This window comes from Rhineura floridana, chromosome 12 (genome assembly GCF_030035675.1).
Source record: "Rhineura floridana isolate rRhiFlo1 chromosome 12, rRhiFlo1.hap2, whole genome shotgun sequence".
Taxonomy (NCBI): Eukaryota; Metazoa; Chordata; class Lepidosauria; order Squamata; family Rhineuridae; genus Rhineura; species Rhineura floridana.
The window spans coordinates 26,342,956-26,364,495 of NC_084491.1; the positions used below are offsets into that span (position 1 = coordinate 26,342,956).

The 21,540-nt window shown below is 42.6% G+C and overlaps 1 protein-coding gene across 7 annotated transcripts in view; it reads right to left on the reverse strand.

The window, feature by feature from the left end:
- Positions 1 to 21,540, reverse strand: part of PKNOX2 (PBX/knotted 1 homeobox 2) — a 467,254-nt gene that overhangs the window by 346,675 nt on the left and 99,039 nt on the right. For 5 of the 7 annotated variants that reach the window (XM_061592847.1, XM_061592840.1, XM_061592842.1 and 2 more), the window contains exon 3: positions 2,019 to 2,087. The gene's annotated coding sequence lies outside the window, so the exon portion shown is untranslated. Of the gene's footprint in view, positions 1 to 2,018; positions 2,088 to 13,037; positions 13,146 to 21,540 lie in introns of all 7 variants that reach the window. The other 2 variants (XM_061592843.1, XM_061592841.1) reach the window with 1 other exon arrangement.

The following is a 21,540-nucleotide window of genomic DNA, read 5'->3' on the forward strand; positions in this document are numbered from 1 at the left end:
TTGCCAGTCACTGCCTCTCAGCCTACCCTACCTCACAGGACTGTTGTGAGGATCAAATGGGGAGAGAAGAACCATAGACACCACAAGCTCCTTGAAGGAAAGATGGGATATAAATGTAAGAAATAAATAAGAAAATCATCATCATCATAATCTAGAGCAAGGGGTCGGAGACAATCGTATCAGAGAGCCAAGAAGGCCTTTGTTGCACAGGCAAGGGCCGTATCTGAACTATACATTTAAAGCAGTATCATCTTTTCCCCCATAGAATCCTGGGAACTGTAGTTGGTAAAGGGTGCTAAGAGTTGTTCGGAGACTCCGCTTCTCCTCACAGGGCTACAGTTCCCAGAGTGGTTTAACAAATCAATCCCAATACTGAGGATGGGTCTCAGTTCAAACAAGAAGGCTTTTATAGCTCTTCCTGTCCAGAAGTACCCAAAGGCCAGCCTAGTTGGGTGGGGCCAATCACACCTCGAGAGTTCTTCACTGCCCAAGAACATGCTCCAATATGCTGACAGTTCTAGGTTTCAGACCCTGGCACCCCAACAGTCACTCTCCTCAACCTATTCTTCCCTCCGCCTGCTGCTTCTCCCCCCGTTGCCTCCTTCACTCCTTGCCTTCAGCACCACTTCTCTACTTTGGATGGTTTTCATCCCAGCCAAACGGATAACTCCCCCTTGCCTCTGCGAACCCAGGGAGGAATATCGGCCCTGAACAGATTCACACCACAAGCATAGGCTTTCCTCAACCCCTTTATTTTATTTACTTGTACTACATCACTGAAGTATTCAAGAAGAGACCTGCTGGATCAGGCCAAAAGCCCATCTAGTCTAACATCCTGTTTCTCAGAGCGGCCAAATAGATGCCTAGCAGAAGCCCACAAGCAGGACAAGAGCACAATAGTCCTGTCCAACTGATATTAGCTTTATGTTAGTTATTTGCCCCCAATAATATTCCCCCTGCCCCCCCCCAAACCACAGGATACATGCTTTCGTTAAACAGGTTGATCGGTTCACTTAACCTATAGCAGGTCCCCACTTCAGACTGATCAGCTTGGTCACCTCTCAGGTCTTTCCCAACCAGCCAAATGTACAATTCTTCTGGCTAAACTAGTTCATGTAAATTATGCACAGATGGGAAGGGGAATGAAAAAAAGAGAGAGGCACAACTGACTTTGCTCAACCAGGATAAGTCTCAATGCTTCTGTCAGCTCTGCCAACCACACAAAACGTTCACCATAAATGATCGGACAACGAACGGCACTAACAGTATGGCGAGCACCAAAATCAATTACATGTAGCAAAAGTGGGCAGACTGTGGCCGTGGGGCCTCACGCAACCCTCAGCCTCATTTCAAAGGCCCTCTGCCAGACCTCAGGCAACAGCCATCTGTCCCTCTCCCAACAGCCCACTGGGCATGGAAGAAGAGAGAGAGAATAAAGTGGGTGGACCTGCCTACTGCTGACATTTCCCCCAAGGAAATGTGGCCCTCAGCAAAAATGTAGCCCATCCCGACATACAGGAAGTGAACTAGACTCTGCTGTATGCACATATTCAGGAAATGTTGAGTCAGATGAGCCACAGGTATAAAAGGCAGAGCCCACCTCACCATGTATACAAATGGGGGCAACAAGAGAGGGAGGAGTATGCCGACCAACATTCCCTTTATGCACATCTACCTTTCCAGACCACTGTTACTGTACAGGAGGGGCGGCTAACCAGTGGCCATCCAGATGTTGCTGAACTATAGCTCCATCATCCTCAGGCTACAAAACCTGGAGGGCTATGGATTAGCTATCCCAGCTGTAGAACTAATCACACACTTTAAATATTGTCAGTCGTAATGCAGAATCCATGAAAACCAGTTAAAATGCATTGTACTCTATCCCTTTTTTTTGGTCACATTCAGGCATATTATTTCAGTACGTTACGTGCAATGATGCAAAATGCTAGAATTCCAGCTTGATCTTTAACCTGTAACCTCTGTGCAGCACAGTATAAAATGCCAATCACGCTACTTACCATTCGGAAATCCTTTCGAACGGATCAGCTTGAAAGGCAAACACTTCAGGATCCAACTCCAGAATTTGCCTATTAATATAATGGAAGGTTTTGTGTAAGAAAAAAACCATGATCCTAGGAATAATGCTGCCAAGATGTAACATGTTGAAATGATAACCAAAAATGCAGCATGGACGTCGGCTGTATCCAATGGCATGAAGAAAAGAAACTATTCTAAAAGGTGGAAACTCAGCATGTCACAAAGAATTATGGGAATCCAAATATATTTATTACATCTCATCCCACCCTTCCTCCTAGTTGCTCAGGAGAGAGAATTCAGAAGGCCCTCATAATGTATCCTTAAGTGATAGTAATGGACACATTTGTCAACGTTGGTTTTCCTGTGTTTTCAATCTTCATTTTCTCACATATCTACATCTGTTTGCAATTTTTTGAATAAAAACACCTCACAAAAATTCATCAGGATTTTAATACACATTTCTCCTAATATACATATTTTTGCAAACAATTTTCCCTAACAGAATGCATGTGTATGTTATTTTCACTAATATATGCATTTTCTATATTTTCTATATATAGACTACTTTCTCTTAATATTATTTATTTATTTATTTATTAAATGTATATCCCATCCTTCCTTCCAAAAGGAGCCCAGGGCAGCAAACAAAAACACTAAAAACACTTTAAAACATCTTTGAAACAAAAGACTTTAATATTAAAAACATCTTTAAAAACATATTAAAACAAAACATCTTAAAAACATATTTTTAAAAAAACAACTTTAAAAACAGCTTAAAAAGCAATTCCAACATAGATGCAGACTGGGACAAGGTCTCTACTTAAAAAGCTTGTTGAAAGTGGAAGGTCTTTAATAAGTGCCAAAAAGATAACAGAGATGGTGCCTGTCTAATATTTAATGGGAGGGAATTCCAAAGGGTAGGTGCCACTACACTAAAGGTCCACTTCCTATGTTGTGTGGAACTGACCTCCTGATAAGATGGTATGTATTTTGTACACATGTTTCAGTTAGAGAACTGCATCACAGAATTTTGAAAAGTGCTAATATTTAGGGATAGCTGTGTTTCACTTCACATATTGTTTCAAGAAGTGCAAATTAGGAAACCAAATCTCTCTCCCATCCCTACTTACAACCACATGATGAGGTAGATTCAGTAAAGAGAATTGGTTGTATAATTGAATGTTGGCTTTGTACTAGCAGAAACCACACACTCTCACACAAGCCTCATCTTGAGTACTGCATCCAGTTCTGGACACTGAACTTTAAGAAGGATGCAGACAAACTGGAACAGGGTCTGAGGAGGGCAACAAGGATGATTAGGGGACCAGAAACAAAGCCCTATGAGGAGAGACTGAAAGACATGGGCATGTTTAGCCTTGAGAAGACTGAGGGGATATATGATAGGTTGTCACACATAAGAGGGACAGGCTCTCTTCTCGATCATCCCAGAGTGCAGGACACGGAATAATGGGCTCAACTTATAGGAATCCAGATTTCAGCTGAACATCAGGAAAAACTTCCTAACTGTTACAGCTGTATGACAACAGAACCAATTACCCAGGGAGGTGGTGAGCTCTGCAACACTAGAGGCATTCAAGAGGCAGATGGACAGCCACCTGTCAGGTACGCTTTACGTTGGATTCCTGCATTGAGCAGGGGCTTGGACTCAATGGTCTTATAGACTTATTCTAACTCTACTATTCTATGTTTCTATAATTCTAAATCAGGGCTTCCAAATTTCACTAGTTCCCCCCAGCCCTGTGCCACCTGAACACCTGCTCCTGAAGATTAGCAGACCCTCCAGAACAGTATGGGATCTTATAGGTTGTTTTTAATTTATTAGAATTTATTTATCCCAGAAAACGTCCTGCATCCTGTTCTCGTAGTAGCCTTACAGGAAGCTCGCAAATGCACTCTCCCCACTAATCATCACTAATGCACTATTATTATGTCAATAACACGTTGCAGAATACACATGCAAAACAAACAACAATCTGGAGGGGCCCTGAATTATTCCCTTTATTTCCAGTGTATCATTCCTTATGGCCCTTCAGATGTTGCTCAACAGCTACAACTCCCGTAATCCCTGGCCACTGGCAACGCTTGCTGGGGCTGATGGGAGTTTTAGTTCAGCAACATCTAGAGGGCCAAAGGTTCCCGACACCTGGTTTTTATCAACTTTACCCAGTAGTTTGGTCAGCTATAGGAAAGAATCCAATTCTATGTCACTCTGAACGTTGACAGAGATGACCCCCTTCACATCATCTACTGGAGGAAAGGCACAATGTGAGTGGAAGGCAGGTACTAATACCACCACTGCCAACCAGGGTGGTGGAAAAGCAGGGTATGGATATTTTAAAGTACAAATAAGCAAAGAGATTTGATATTCTATAGGACACATCTATTCACTTAGAATATAATTTAACAAAAGTTAATTCTATGGCACAGACTTCTCAGAGTGAGCTCACAGGGCAGAAATATCAAGCGATGGCAGAGGTGCATGGACTAACATGGAGTAACACCCTAAGTATAATCTTAGAAGAGGCATTCCTCTTCTTCTCAGTAGGGAATGTCTCCCCCAAAGTGTTGCCTGCTGCATTGCACACATAATTTAAAACAAGGGTGGGGATACTGCGGGCTGCCAGATGTTTCTGGACTCCAACGCCCATCATTCCTGACCATTGGCCATGCTGGTTGAGACTGATGGGAGCTGAAGTCCAACAACCTCTGGAGGACCACAGATTCCCCTTCTAAATGCAAAGAATGCATGCTTTGACATCTGAACTGTTTGTTTTAATCCTATGCAAATATATGCAGATAAAATTGATGAATAAACTAACACTTACATGATTAATTGACTATATTTAACCATGCGACAGTCCTAATATTTTGTTTATGGGTGTATATATATATCTGTGTTTATGTATGTGTGTGTATGTGTGCTTGCATAAATTATGCATCTGCTACAATTGTGTTATCCCTTAAATACACAAAGGGAGGGAAAGGGATAGGGTCCTTGCTTTGACACATTTTTAAAAGGAAAAAATGCACATCAGAACAGACATGTGCACTCATAATAACCGGCACTGTATTTTGCATTTGAGCAACCATACCCCAAAACAAGTATTTTGTGATGATACACTTTCTATCTGCAAGGGACACAAATCTCTCTCTCTCTCCACTCCCCCCCCCAAACTGCACTCAGCCCCATAGCCTCCCGTGGTCACAAAGCGTTCACATAACCACCACTCTTCCCCAAGCCCTGCTTCTCGCTGACCCATTGTCCAAAGCAACGCCTTAAACAGCTCATATTTTGTTAATTGTACAAGCCTAATGGAGGAATGTGTTGGCAAGAAAGGATAATGGCCATCAGGCCAGCAATAAAACAAAGTTAATGGTCCATAGGAAGAAATCATGTCCACTTAATATCAGCTTTGAAACTCTAATAAAATAATGTGATACCAATGGCAGCCTCTCTCTCTCTCTCTCTCTCTCTCTCTCACACACACACACACTCTCTCTCTCTCTCTCTTACACACACACACACACACACACACACACACACACACACACACACACACGGAGCATGCGATTGTTTACACCACGTTAAATCACTCATACCAAGCAGACACTGTTTAGCTGAAGTTCACAAGATCCTCCCAGGAACATAGCAGACCGGAAACATTTAGCATAAGGATCATTACTGACATGCACAGCTGTAGCAACACCTACAAGATCTAACCTGGACGCAGCATGAGGGAATACCCCCCACCAGGAATAGAGTACAAGGTCTTTTAAAAAACACTATATACACCATTGGTGTATATAATGTGGAAACTCAACACCACAACAGGCAAGTCTGATGGGCAAGCATCTCTCTCGTTATTAGGGATGGACAAATCTGTCAGTTTTGGTTCCTCTCCGTTTCTAATTTTTCCCATCTTCAGTTCAGTTCAGAAATCCACAAGCGTTTGTGATTTTTTTTTTAAAAAAGCATACATTTGCCAGCATTTTAGTGCACGTTTCTCTAATATACACATTTATCTATGTAATTTAGCCTAATATACATATTTTGCAAGCTATTTCCCATAAAATAATCCATTTTAAAATATTTTATTTTCACTTATATATGCATTTTTACGCACACGTGCCCCCAACATACACTTTTTTCCCCCCTTTACATAGTGCAGTTGGAGAACTGCCCTGCAAATTTTGGAAAACGAAGAGTTTTGAAGGACAGCTGCACTTCTGTTCACATATTCCTTTGGGAAGTGCAGATTAGGTAGGTTTGCGTTCAAATGTGAACGGAACCAAATTCCTCCCCCTCCCTCCTCATTATTCATTGAAATCCCCAAGCAAGAGATGGAAAGCCTTGTTGTTTTTTTCCATGCCAAAGTGTGACCAAACTAAACACTTATCCTGGGCGCAGTGCCTAAGCTCCAGTGTTTGGTAACATGAACCACACAGTAAATTCTGCCTACCCAGATTTCTGATCAAATGTGAATGTCTAGCAAGGGGGAGGGAAAATCACTCCACTGCATGGCCAGCTGTTACAACTTCCTGCATGGTCACACACACACACACACACACACACACATCACATTAGCATTCCATTAACACAGCAAAACTATAAAGATGGTGTGATCACCGCCAATCATGCCACTGTGTGTTTCTTATACTTACAAGTTTTGCAGAGATGTGTCGCGGACTGTACTTTTTGCATTTCATAGGAACATAGGATGCTGCCTTGCACTAAGTCAGACCATGGGCCCATCTCGCTCAGTGGGGCTGCTCTTGAAGATGACTCGGAAACTGTAGCAGCCAGATTACTGGCTGGGGTTCTAAAATGCAGCAGCCAGATTACTGGCTGGGGTTCCGTTTAGATCTCATTTAACCCCTGTTCTAAAACAGCTGCATCCCTTGCCGGTTCGTTTCCAGGTCTAACGTAAGGTGCTGGCGCTAGTGTTTAAAGCCTTAAACAACTTAGGCCCAAAATGTCTGAAAGAGCAACTCCTTCCCTACAGACCCTCTCGGGTGTTAAGACCAACAGTGGGGGCCGTCTCAGAAGCCGGGGTGCATTATCTGAGGAAGTCCCCTCGAACTGTGGAATTCATTCCCCACAAAGATGTGTCTGGTAACTTCGCTGTACAGTTTGACCCTAGCCTTTCACACCTAAGAGGTAAATTGTTAGGACCCACCCCATTTTTGTGATGTTTGTGATTGTAAATGGTTTGTAATGATGTATTTTAAACTGTTGTAATCTGCCCTGGGACCTCAGAGTTACAGGTAAATCATCATCATCATCATCATCTGCACTAACTGACAGTGGTTATCTACGGTGTCAGGCAGGAGTCTCTCCCAGCCCTACCTGCAGATCCCAGGGATTGAACGCAGGACCTTCTGCACGCAAGACAGATGCTCTGTCACTGGGCGACAGCCCTTCCCTGTACCTTGTGGCCTTTTGGACTGTTTTCTCATTTATCATTATTCTCAAAGCACATATACATACACAAGTGTATGAGATGTATCTAGATACATAGGAATCTGCCTTATACCATGTCAGACTATTTTCCCATTTATTTATTTTTATTTAAAAGCATTTATAAACTGCTTAATAGTTCAGAAATCTCTAAGCGGTGTACCATAAGAACATAAGAACATAAGAAGAGCCTGCTGGATCAGGTCAGTGGCCCATCTAGTCCAGCATCCTGTTCTCACAGTGGCCAACCAGGTGCCTGGGGGAAGCCCGCAAGCAGGACCCGAGTGCAAGAACACTCTCCCCTCCTGAGGCTTCCGGCAACTGGTTTTCAGAAGCATGCCGCCTCTGACTAGGGTGGCAGAGCACAGCCATCATGGCTAGTAGCCATTGATAGCCCTGTCCTCCATGAATTTGTCTAATCTTCTTTTAAAGCCATCCAAGCTGGTGGCCATTACTGCATCTTGTGGGAGCAAATTCCATAGTTTAACTATGCGCTGAGTAAAGAAGTACTTCCTTTTGTCTGTCCTGAATCTTCCAACATTCAGCTTCTTTGAATGTCCACGAGTTCTAGTATTATGAGAGAGGGAGAAGAACTTTTCTCTATCCACTTTCTCAATGCCATGCATAATTTTATACACTTCTATCATGTCTCCTCTGACCCGCCTTTTCTCTAAACTAAAAAGCCCCAAATGCTGCAACCTTTCCTCGTAAGGGAGTCGCTCCATCCCCTTGATCATTCTGGTTGCCCTCTTCTGAACCTTTTCCAGCTCTATAATATCCTTTTTGAGATGAGGCGACCAGAACTGTACACAGTATTCCAAATGCGGCCGCACCATAGATTTATACAACGGCATTAAGATATCGGCTGTTTTATTTTCAATACCTTTCCTAATTATCGCTAGCATGGAATTTGCCTTTTTCACAGCTGCTGCACACTGGGTCGACATTTTCATTGTGCTGTCAACTACAACCCCGAGGTCTCTCTCCTGGTCGGTCACCGCCAGTTCAGACCCCATGAGCGTATATGTGAAATTAAGATTTTTTGCTCCAATATGCATAATTTTACACTTGTTTATATTGAATTGCATTTGCCATTTTTCTGCCCATTCACTCAGTTTGGAGAGGTCTTTTTGGAGCTCTTCGCAATCCCTTTTTGTTTTAACAACCCTGAACAATTTAGTGTCGTCAGCAAACTTGGCCACTTCACTGCTCACTCCTAATTCTAGGTCATTAATGAACAAGTTGAAAAGTACAGGTCCCAATACCGATCCTTGAGGGACTCCACTTTCTACAGCCCTCCATTGGGAGAACTGTCCGTTTATTCCTACTCTCTGCTTTCTGCTTCTTAACCAATTTCTTATCCACAAGAGGACCTCTCCTCTTATTCCATGACTGCTAAGCTTCCTCAGAAGCCTTTGGTGAGGTACCTTGTCAAACGCTTTTTGAAAGTCTAAGTACACTATGTCCACTGGATCACCTCTATCTATATGCTTGTTGACACTCTCAAAGAATTCTAATAGGTTACTGAGACAGGACTTTCCCTTGCAGAAGCCATACTGGCTCTGCTTCAGCAAGGCTTGTTCTTCTATGTGCTTAGTTAATCTAGCTTTAATAATACTTTCTACCAGTTTTCCAGGGACAGAAGTTAAGCTAACTGGCCTGTAATTTCCGGGATCCCCTCTGGATCCCTTTTTGAAGATTGGCGTTACATTTGCCACTTTCCAGTCCTCAGGCACGGAGGAGGACCCAAGGGACAAGTTACATATTTTAGTTAGCAGATCAGCAATTTCACATTGGAGTTCTTTGAGAACTCTCGGGTGGATGCCATCCGGGCCCGGTGATTTGTCAGTTTTTATATTGTCCATTAAGCTTAGAACTTCCTCTCTCGTTACCACTATTTGTCTCAGTTCCTCAGAATCCCTTCCTGCAAATGTTAGTTCAGGTTCAGGGATCTGCCCTATATCTTTCACTGTGAAGACAGATGCAAAGAATTCATTTAGCTTCTCTGCAATCTCCTTATCGTTCTTTAGTACACCTTTGACTCCCTTATCATCCAAGGGTCCAATCGCCTCCCTAGATGGTCTCCTGCTTTGAATGTATTTATAGAATTTTTTGTTGTTGGTTTTTATGTTCTTAGCAATGTGCTCCTCAAATTCTTTTTTAGCATCCCTTATTGTCTTCTTGCATTTCTTTTGCCAGAGTTTGTGTTCTTTTTTATTTTCTTCATTCGGACAAGACTTCCATTTTTTGAAGGAAGACTTTTTGCCTCTAAGAGCTTCCTTGACTTTGCTCGTTAACCATGCTGGCATCTTCTTGGCCCTGGCAGTACCTTTTCTGATCTGCGGTATGCACTCCACTACCATCCTAAATATACAATTTGTAGCGGCTTATAGGTTGTGTTTTTGTTTTAATGATATATAATTATAAACCACAACCATTAAAACAGCAAAACAAAAATACATAAAAAAGCATATCAAAGCGAATAAAACAGATAACGGGAGGATTTAAACATGTAAATCAGGCTCCAAATTTTGGAGTCAGGAAAAGGCTGGGCAAAAAGCCATCACAAGATGTCTGATGGTTGCTGCTTCACGTATGCCAGAGGAAAGGGCAATGCGCTGTACAGCAGCAACTGCGGAAAATGTGCGGGATTGGACCTTGAACCTTTTGCATGCAAAGCATGTGCTCTGCCACTCAGCTGTGGCCCCTGCTCATTAACATTTCATTAATCTAACTGGGTAGTCTCCGGTCATTCGAAGAGTCCTATTGCAGTGATTCCCAAACAATTCCCCCCATGGACTACTTGAAAATTGCTGAGTGTCTTGGTGGACTACTCATTGATTTTTCTGCCTGTTGTAGCAATTGTAATTCCATAGAATTCAAACTGTAATACAATAAAATACAACATAAGAAATAAAAGAATCAATAAAAATGCAATTAGAAACCACTTTGAAAATTCAATATGATGGAGGTGTTGTCTCCCATCTTCAACCACAAATCCACAGATATGCTGCAGACCACTTGAATGAAACTTGCGGACCACAGGCGGTTCACAGACCTCAGTTTCGAACCCATGTCCTGCAGGATCTGAGCAAAGTTGCATCTGCTCCACCATATTGTTTCCAATGGTGGTCAGCCAAATGCCTCTGAGATGTTCACAAGCAGGGCAGGAAGGCAAAACCCATTCCCAGATGATGATCCTTGGAACTTGGGGGCTCCATTTAAACCACAAAAGCTGGTGCTGCAATTAACCAAGAGTGGTGTTTGCTCTTTTTGTGTGTGTTTGCTATAACAGATTACAACATCTACCCCTCTGGAAAATGCACATGAAGGTAAGTTAACAAGCAATGACCACAAAAGTAGATAGTGATCTCTAACCATCCATAGCCAATGATGTTTTAAAAGGCAATAAAGACAATGGTATATACATCTTTATCATTAAAATGCAATTAGAACTACATACCACCTCTGATCACAGTGCTCCATGCTGCAGAAGCAATGGCAATTAAAAAGCTTCAATAACTAACCAGTTTCCCCAATTTACCTGGTCCTTCTGTGTAACCCATGCTACCAAATTGAAGCCTCACTTATATTATGGCAAATTTGGCCCCATCTGTACTATACATTTAAAGCAGTATCATATCACTTTAAATAGTCATGGCTTCCCCCAAAGAATTATGGGAACAGCAGTTTGTGAAAAGTGCTGAGAGTTGTTAGGAGATGCCTATTCCCCTCACAGAGCTACAATTCCCAGAGTTCCCTGGGAAGAGGGCATGTTACACCATGCTGTCCCACGCTGTGGAACACTCTTCCAGCAGAGATTCGGCAGGCACCTTCACTTTTGATTTTCAGCTGTCTCTTTAAGACATTTTAATGCAGACAGGCCTATATAACTTTTTTTTCTATCAGCCAGTCATTTTAATGATCTTTTTAAAACTGTCTGTATGGTACTTAATATTTTATGTTAAATATTGTTGTACACCGCCATGTTATATTGTATGAGCTGGCAGTACATAAGAACTTTCCTAAATAAAAAATAATAAGAAACAGCCATTCCTCTTTCAAATTGCTTCCAAGTCTTGGGGATGGGGGATGGTCTGCCTCTAGTCAAAGATACTCTAACTCACACAAAGGCAGCAGAATGATTTTTCCCCTTTCTGGATAAGAAACGCTTTCTGGATAAGAAGAAAGCACTTCAATGATAGGGAACATTAATTTATGCAGAGGGTTTTATCAAGTCTATATGGTGATAATGATTAACATTTCTGAGAAGGTTATAGCAATAGCTAGCAAGAGGGAGGGAAATTATTTTGATTTCATTGGAAAACAGCTGCTGGAAAGCCTCTCTCCCCCCCCCCAAACTATAAGCAAGGTATCAGGGAACATAAAGGCAACTAAAACATCTGCAAAACCATCTCCTTTCCTATAGACCCTCTCAGGTGTTAAGATGGACAGAGGGTGTCCCCTTGGGAGTTCCACTGGCCCCAGAAGCTCGGGGCAACCCAGGAAAGGGCTTTCTCTGTGGCAGCTCCAAAGCTGTGGAACTCCTTTCCAGCTGATGTGCATCTCTGGCACCTTCACTGTATAGCTTTCACCATATGCTGAAGATGCATTTCTTTACTCTGGCCTTTCACATCTGATATATATATATATATATTTTAGGGCCCACTCTATTATTTTGATTGCATGTCTATTGTATGACTGGCTGCCCATCAGCTACTGGGCCAAGTTCAAGTTAATGGTTTTAGTGTACATAGCCCTATGCAGCTTGGGACCAGGAAACCTGAAAGATTGTTGTACTCTTTATATATTCAGTCACTGCACTCTGCAGGTGAGGGCCTCCTGCAGATACTATCTCATCAGGAGATCCATTCTCCACAATGTAAGAAGCAGACCTTTTGTGTTGTGGCACCTACCCTGAGGAATTCCCTCCCCTTAAATATTAGACAGGCGCCATCTCTGTTATATTTTCAACACCTACTGAAGACCTTCCTCTTTCAACAAGACTTTTAAGTCAATACTTTATCCCAGTCTGTTTTGGAATTGCTTTTAAAATGTTTTTAAAGCTGTTTTTTTTAAAGATATCTTTAAGCTGTTTTGTTTTAAAATGTTTTTAAAAGATGATTGTTTTAATATATTTTAAAGTCTTTTGTTTTAAAGATGTCTTAGAGTGCTTTGGGTGTTTTTGCTTGCCGCTCTGGGCTCCTTCTGGGATATTAATTTAAATAAATAAATGTTTTAAACTGATTTTAATCTTGTATTTTTACATTGCTGTAACCCACCCTGGGACCTTGTGGTGAAGGTTAGGTAATAAATTGAATTAATAACAACAACAGTCCAAAGTCCATCTGAGTATGCCCCATAGAAGTTTGGGGGTTTGTTACTTGTTCTAAAATACTCAATACAACCTCCAAGGATAGTTCCTGCTCTCTTCTTTTAATATTATAGCCATGGAACTGTAAAAAATATTTCCACAGTAGCAGTTCAAACAGGTATTTGTTTACAGAGATCCAGAACATACCCCTCTCTGTTCAGCTTCACTTCCCCTTGCCTGCACTGAATGACTGCTCTCACCAGAGATTTTTCCCTGCAAGGATCTCTTCCAGGATCAGACTTGAAAAGAGAAAAGCTGAGAAAAAGAAAAAGGTCTAAAGTCACTCTTAAGTTAGAAATTTGGGGTAGAAATTTTATTCAGTTTGTCTTTTAAGTTGAGTTTATCAAATTCACACTTTCCGAAACAATATGAAATATACTTCTCCATATTTTGCAGTGCAGTTCTCCATCCGAATAACGTTTACAAAATGTGCATGTGTAAACAGAAAATGTATATAAAATGAAGATATGAGCGAAAATAACAAACAAAAATGCTTTTTTGATGAGAAATTGCTTGTAAAAATGTGTATATTAGTCAAAACTGTAGACAAAAGTGTGTTTACTAGGAGAAATTTGCACTAAAATGCTGAAGAATTTTCATGAACATTGTTTTTTAGAAAAAATATCACAAATTGCTGCAGAAACCTGGAGGACTGGATTTAAGATATGAAAAAGGAGAAACTGAAAAAAACAAATGTGACCAAGTCTTCGGTCCCTACTCTAAACATACAGATACTCTCTGACTCCACTTTAAAAAAAGACAGTTAAGATGTAGGGAAGAAAGCGTTGCTTATTTCCTCTGAACGAAACTAACAGGTCTATTTGGTTTATGCAGGGATGGGAACAGTTGCATAGTATAAACATCTAGGCTCTACCTGGATTATACATTTAAAGCAGTGTCATACATACAACTTTTAAACAGCCATGGCTTCCCCCCAGAAACTCCTGTGAAGTGTAGTTTGTGAAGGGTGCTGAGAGTTGTTAGGAGACCCTTATTCCTCTCACAGAGCTACAATTTTCAGAGTTCCCTGGTAAGAGGGATTGACTGTTTAAAGTGGCATGACACTGCTCTTAACTGATAGTGTGGATGGGCTCCTAAAGTAGGGATATTCCTGTCTTTTTCTTTTCTAGCCCAGCATAACATCAAGAGATCACAAACTTTCAGGACCCATTCAAATATGCAGAAATAGCATGTCTGAGTATTCTTGCAAATTGGGAGGGGGGGAGGGGGGGAGGGGGAGAAGACACACGCAAACATCGCTAAATGGAAAGCTGGCATCTTAGAAAGAAGGCCGGGTTACATCAGTACCCACAACACCATAGCTTTTCATGTGCACATAGTTTTGTGTTGCTAAAACAAACACTCCCATCTGAAGTACTATAGGTAGTCCAGTGTGAAATATACCACATGCTTTTCTGAATGCATGAATCAGGACTTCATTTCTCCAAGACAAAATGTGTAGTTTCAAAATGTTTGGAGGCCTGTCCCCTGCCCAAAGGAAATAACGTGAATGGAACCATTTTATTCTAGAGTACTGAGATTCAGATGGATTCTCCATTAGCCCCCTACACCTCTGTGTTCTGGCTAAGATATTTAAACAGTGCAATCCTATGCATGCCTACTCAGTACTAAGTCTCATTAATTCCAATGGGACTTACTCCCATGTAAGTGCATATAAGAGATTTCATTTCTGAGCAGTGCTATTACTATGAAGAAAAACAACGTATTTATCCACATCTAATCTAAAATGACATCCTTGCTCACCAAATACCAGCCAGCTTGAGGCTACGATCCCCATCACCTATAATTGCATTGTGGAACAGGCTCAGATTACTAACGTTATCTACAAAATAGTACTATAAACAAGTGAACTTTAGTGGCACCCACTGCAATTGCCTGTTGAGCTCAAAAGGATTTCTCCCCACCATTATCAAGGTTATAACACATTTGAATGTTAAGTTGACATCATTGCGGGGGGGGGGGCTCTCTGCTCACACATAAACAAAGCTTCTATTCAAATGGCAATTTCATCATATAGGTGCCTCTAGGTTTTGCAAGAAGATGGGCCCTACTGAAATAATTTTACTTGTATGGCTTGATAACCAGAATATCTCAAAGAATGCAATGCTAACGATAGTTCTTCCCCTGCTATCTGCTTGTTTTGTTTTGTTTTTTAAAATAATTTTATTAACATTTTATGTTACATAAAAAGAAAGATCTACATTGACTCCAGAAAAATATAAAGCAGCCACAACAAAAATGCCACAGGATATACTGTTTACAGGTAATGGTTTATACCAAGTCATTTTACACTTATCGCTGTTGATATTAGGAGTCCCTCTCAATTTCTCCCATACATTAACTAGAACCGAGGCCGGTGCCAGAGGGCAGCCAGGTAGGGCCCTGGCTGAGGGACCCTGCGGCCCAGAGGGGCCCCTGAAGTTCGGAGGGTAGCGCACGTGCTCTGTGGCAGCATCAACTCCTGACCCTGCCACAGATAGCAGAAAGGCAGCTCCCAGGCACCCCCCATACAGATTACACAGGCTTTAATAAGCCTGCATGCACTCCCCACCTAAATCTCCTGTTGCTGTGAACGTTGTGTCCACATGCCTGCCATCAACCAAGATGGCAGTGGAGGCTTCCCTAAGGGGCTGACCAGTGCCGGATTTAGACTTGGTAAGGCCCTAAGCTATATAAAGCTTGGAGGCCCTTTGTTAAAAAATTACACCAGATATATATATATATTCAGTACACATAAAATTTTAAAAGCCCCCCAAAAAATTCTGAATTTTTTGAGGCCCCTGCGGATTGTGAGGCCCTAAGCTGTAGCTTGTTTAGCTTATGCCTAAATCCAGCACTAGGGCTGACACCCCTGCCACCATCTTATTTATTTTATTTATTTATTATTTTATTTATTTATATCCTCCCCTTCTTCCCAGTAGGAGCCCAACCAAGATGGCTGCAGGGACATCAGCTCCTTAAGGAAGTCCATGCTGCCCTCTTGATTGATGGCAGCACGTATTGCATTCACTCAAGGTGAGAGGAGAGGTAGGCGGGGTGTGCTGGCGGGTCCCGTGGGCCCAGGCCCAGTCATGCCTGGTGCCAGTCCTGACTAGAACTAAACCACAAAACTATTTAATTAACTAAACCCTGCAAAGGAAGCCATTCAGGTATGTATTTAAAGAGGTATTCAAGCTGTCGAATGTTATATAGCCAGTGATTTGCTATATGCTGGGAGTTAGACCATCTTGTGGCTCAAGCTGTTGAGTGGGACATCACATTACCAATTTCCATTCACTTCCTAATGCGTATCGGCACCGACCAAGATTAATATAATAAATGTGGTCAAACATTCCATATCCGTGTATATTGTGCTGGAGGAATCATCATTAACAAAAGCAATGAAACTATACTATTCTCCTATAAAGTAGTCAGTTTTTGCTAGCCCCCTCAATACCTTTAATTTGGCAGTGCTTTTTCCGCCACTGCCAGTTGCCAGATTTTTTTATGCCTATAGTCAGCTGTGGCCCCAATAAGGTCCCTCCAGAACCTGGCCAGGGTAAATTGAGCGGCTGTCAACAGATGCCTAACTAGTTCTTTGCTTTTAAAGTCTGTATTATTCCCATCAAACAAATTAAGTAACGCCAGTTGGGAGGTCATGCGATTTAACTATGGCTTTAACATGGTTAAAAACCATCTGCTTATTTGTAATGGATGTTACCATTAGGGTGAATGGACCAGTATCAACCTCATTCTGCCCTCAGCCAGCCTCCACCTGCCTGCGTTCTTAGTTAGAATAGTCCATGGGGTGGCACTGGTTAGTCTCAATGTTACACCAAGGAGGAGGACAGGGAGCAAAATTAGTTGAGCAAAATTAGTTGGACTTGATGGCTTTATAGGTGCCTTCCAGCTCTACTGTTCTATGATTCTATGACTCTGCCTGTCATTGGCGCTGGCTCCACCTACTGTTGGCCTCTCTGCCCTCTGCCTAGGGATGGGGGAGAATATCCAGCAAATCGGATGTAGTACCGGATTTTGACTGAATCCGACAATCCGCTGTCTTTTCGGACCGGCACTGATTTCTTGCGGCAGGCTGCAGCTATAATCGGAATGGCTTTTTTTAAATCCCCCCATTTTACATAATTATCTTTGTAATTACAATCACTAATATCCATTAACTTCCCTGGTTTTACATAAGCATTTATGTTAAAAAATACATAATTTTTTTTCACCGCCAAAAGAACAGCTGCAGACCGAATCAGCAAGTGCAAAGGCAAGCAGGGACAAAAAAAGGCGGATTGGGATTGAACAACAGACTATCGGAATACAAGCGGATCGGAACTAGTCAGCAAACTCCATCCTTACCTCCACCCCACCAGTCCCAATGGGCACCAGCCACCAACTGCTGTCCAAATCACCTTTGTTTTCTCTATAGCATTTTATCTTGCAGGATTAACTGCTTAATGAAAACCTAGATGATTTCTTTCACAGCTCCCTGATCAGCAGACCTCATCATTAATCATACTACAGCTAGTAGACTTTGCACAGTGGATGATGATGTTGCTTAAAAAAAAAAAGAGGAAGGACACCTGTAAACACTTGATGCAACTAAGGCACAGAATTATTCAAGTCCAAGTATTTAGCTGATGAGACACAAAGGCTTTGTTGGCAGCTGCACCATAAATTAAACACCTAGTCTACAACATAGCAGACAGCTCACACTATTTTGAACAAGAACACCCAACAAGGCCCCAGAGAGCTTATGTAAGGGAAAGAGCTTCAGGAAGACCCACAAATGCATTTAGGATGTAAAAGCAAGGAGCAGTTTAGATGCCAGACAGTATGCTTCCTTCCAGCCTAATGTCCTTTGAAACAACAGGAAAGTAGTCAGTAGTGTAATGGCAAATTCAGAAGTGCAGGGTCCCTTCATGTTAGTCACAGTCACGCCCCCTTTTTTGCTGCTGGGTTGAGAATAAGATCCTTGTTAATTCCTTCTTCCACAACAACACATATATGCCTAGGAGCCAATAAGCACGAAAGAGGAGAGTGTTAGCTGCTAAGAAGAGTCTTCTCAGTAGCTGACTCACCTCCTTTCTACTCTGATTGGCTCCAATCAGCAGGAAAGGACAAGAAAGAATGCTGGAAGACTCTTCTCAGTGGCTATCACACTCCCCTTTCATGATGATTGTCTCATAGGATGCTAGAGACATAGGGACCCTGCTGGGACCTTGCTCTCAAAAAAAGTAAGGGGTCTAAGATCCCCTGAGACCCTGGACGACTACACCCCTGAATGTATTTCTGCTTAAGTAAGGTCCACCTGGTTCCCCACCAAGTGAAAGACTCAACAGGTAAGTCAAAAGCTAGAGTCTTTATAGCCTGAGCTAATGAACCAGATTCCACAGATGGCTTGTAAGCTTGTAGATTAAATGTAATTGACTCCCTTGCTCCCCTACCACAGCTGAAACTGTTGATGTTGTGACAGATTGAAGACAGAACATACAGTGTATTGAGTTCCAGACAGAAAGACACATGGATGAGAAGGAGCCTGCAGTATGCTCAACCATATCTACAGTGCACCGTATAGTCATAAAGAGAAAATGTCCTATGTGAGGTGACTGATCCAAAAAGCACAAAGATTGGCAGCAGCTCTCCAAGGTCACAGGCAGACCTCATTCCTTCAAATGCCATTTTGCTGGGATGGGGAACCAGCAGCCCTCCAGATGCTATTGGACTACAGCTCCCATCATCCCTGAGCATTGGCCATGCTGGTTCAGTGACAGAGCACTTGCTTTGCATGCAGACATTCCCAGGTTCAGTCCCTGGGCTTGTGAATAGGGCTGGCAAAGACTGTTGCCTGAAACTCTGGAGAGCAACCGCCAGTCAGTGTAGACAATATCCAGCTAGATGGACCTATGATTTGACTCCAGGAACGCAGGAAGCTGTCTTACACTGAGTAAGTTCATTGGTCCATCTAGATCACTATTGGCTGTACGGTGACTGGCAGCAGTAGGAGCCTTTGCTTTGTATAAGACAGTTTCTTATGTTCTTATGAAATGATGTGCCTGTTGCACTGATGCTGTGGCTTCTGACATCTGCATCCAGTCCCCATTGGGTGCATGGTGGAGCCCAGTCCTGGTAACTCATAGCATGGGTTCTCAGCAGGCTGGCAGTTGGACGCGTATGTGCATGGTTGACTGGTAAGTGTCTTAATTGGTTAGTTGGCTTTTTATTATTTTTATTACCCAGGTGAGGAGCCAGAGTACTGTTCTGTAAATTTATTTCACTCTTATTTCAACTGTTCTTGTCAATGTCAGCAATCGAGGACAGTTTCGTCAAGACTGAGTAAACGGACAAATTCACAAACAGTAGCTAGCAGCTTTCATAAAGAGGAGGAACTGTGTAACGGAGCTATGATTGTCTGCTTAAAGAAACCACAAGCACAGTTCCATGGAGGGGGGAATGATTAAGGTGTAAAAAATTCTATTCCCACATATGTACAATTTTTTTTTTTAAGGGCAGAAAAATGGTGAATAAAAAAAGTGATGAAATGCAGTTGTAAATCCAGCTTCCCATGTGGCAAGCATGGGAAACCTGTGGTCCTCCAGGTGTTGTTGGATTCCAGCTCCCATCAGCCCCATCCAGCAAGGCCAATTGTTAGGGTTATTGAACGTTGGAGTCCAGCAATAGCTGGAGAGCCACGGGCCCCCATCCCTCCCACACAGTAATCAACTGATTTTAAAATCTGATGTACATTTAAAACTACAGTCCACACAGGGCTGGCCCCAGGCATGCTGGGGCCCTTGGGCACCAGCCTGCCCCGGGCCCTGGCACCCTCATGCATGCATGCCCCACCTACCTACCTACCTACCAGGCGGGTGGAGGAGTGGAAGGTCGGGTGGAGGAGTGGGAGGTCGGGTGGAGGAGTGGGAGGTCGGGCGGAGGAGCGGGAGGTCAGGTGGGTGAGTGAGTGAGTGGGGAACAGGAGCAAGTGAGTGAGCAGGTGGGGGAGGGTGGATGGGCAGGGGGAGGGGGAGCGGGTGGGGGGAGGGGGAGTAGACGAGCAGGTGGGGGGGAGGGAGAGCAGCAGGCAGCTCCCTCCCTGCAATCTGTAGTGGAAGAGGAACGCTACTCCCCTACCATCATGAGGGGCCCTTCAGGGGACCCTCGGCCAGGGCCCCACCTGGCTGCCCTTTCGAGCTGGCCCTGACTCCATACATGCATGCCGCAGTGGTATGGAGAATCAAACGGGCTTCAAGTGGATTGTATGAAATTTGTCCTAAATTCAACTCTTTGAGGATTAAAGTCCATGCAATTAGCTGGGGTGACCATGGTCAAATTAACACCCCTCCATCTAACGTCTCATAGGATTAACACAAGGATGTATTATTATTGTTGTTGTTGTTGTGATTTGATTTATATCCCACCCTTCCTCCCAGCAGGAGCCCAGGGCGGCTGGGTAGTTGGATAGCCCTGTGTACACCACCCTAAGGAACATTAGAACATTGATGGATCAGATTAATGGCCACCTAATCCTGCATTTTGTTTCACAAGGTGGCCAACCAAGTACTTCTGGGAAGTCCACAACAGAGCATGAGAGCAATATGCCTTCCCCATTGTTTCCCCCTCCCAAATGGTTTCCAGTGGTAGTCTGCTTCTGCACATGGTAAGGATGGAAAGATCTGTAAATTTGGTTCTCTCAGTTTCTCACTTTTCTACTCTTAAATTCAGTTCTCCACATTTCTGCAGCGATTTGCATTTTTTTTAAAAAAAAATCCTCATGAAAATTCTCCAGTATTTTAGTGCAAATTTCTCCTAATAAACAGATTCTTGTTGCAGTTTTGACTAGTGTACCATTTTTGCAAACAATTTCTCATTATACAATGCATTTTATGTTATTTTCACTCGTATATTCACTTTTATGAACACCTTCCCCTAACATATGCATTTTTGTTTGATTGGTGGACTGAATTGCAAAATTCAAGTAAGTGCAGATTTCAAAAGATGGCTGTGTTTTGGTTCTCATAACTGTTTTGGAAAGTGCAAATTTTATAGATTTGGCTTGGAATGCGAACTGAATTGAATTTCTCATCCATCCCTAGCACATGGAGGTTTCATTTAGCCATCATAGTTGACTGCCTACGATAAATCTTTCCTTCATTAATATGCCTTATTCCCCTTTTAAAGCCATTGAAGCCAAAGTCCTCCACCACACCTGGTGACAACAAATTACAGAAATTAATTGTGTGCCATGCAAAGAAGTATTTTCTTTTTGTCTGCCTTGAATTTGCTGTGGCTTGTTATTGCCTGACAGGTTAAGAAAAGATTGGGTGGGCAGCTAGCCAGCCAATGATAACACAGACAGCAATTAGAAACATTATAGAGATTGTTGTCATAGGTGCTAAGAACACCCTGGAGGAGACCACAGAAATGAGGAGCTGCTGCAAAGAAGGAGCCTTAAGGCAGCTGCCAAAAGGGCAGCAACCCTTGGGGGTGATCCTTTAGAATAGTTGGGTCAGAGCCCTAGAAACTCTGCTACGGTGAAAACATCAGGCAGAGAAGCAAGTGAAACAAAGGAGTGCTAATCTTGGTATTCTTATACTGATTTTGCAGTTTTAGTGTTTTTAATATTGCATGTTTGTTGTTTTTCATT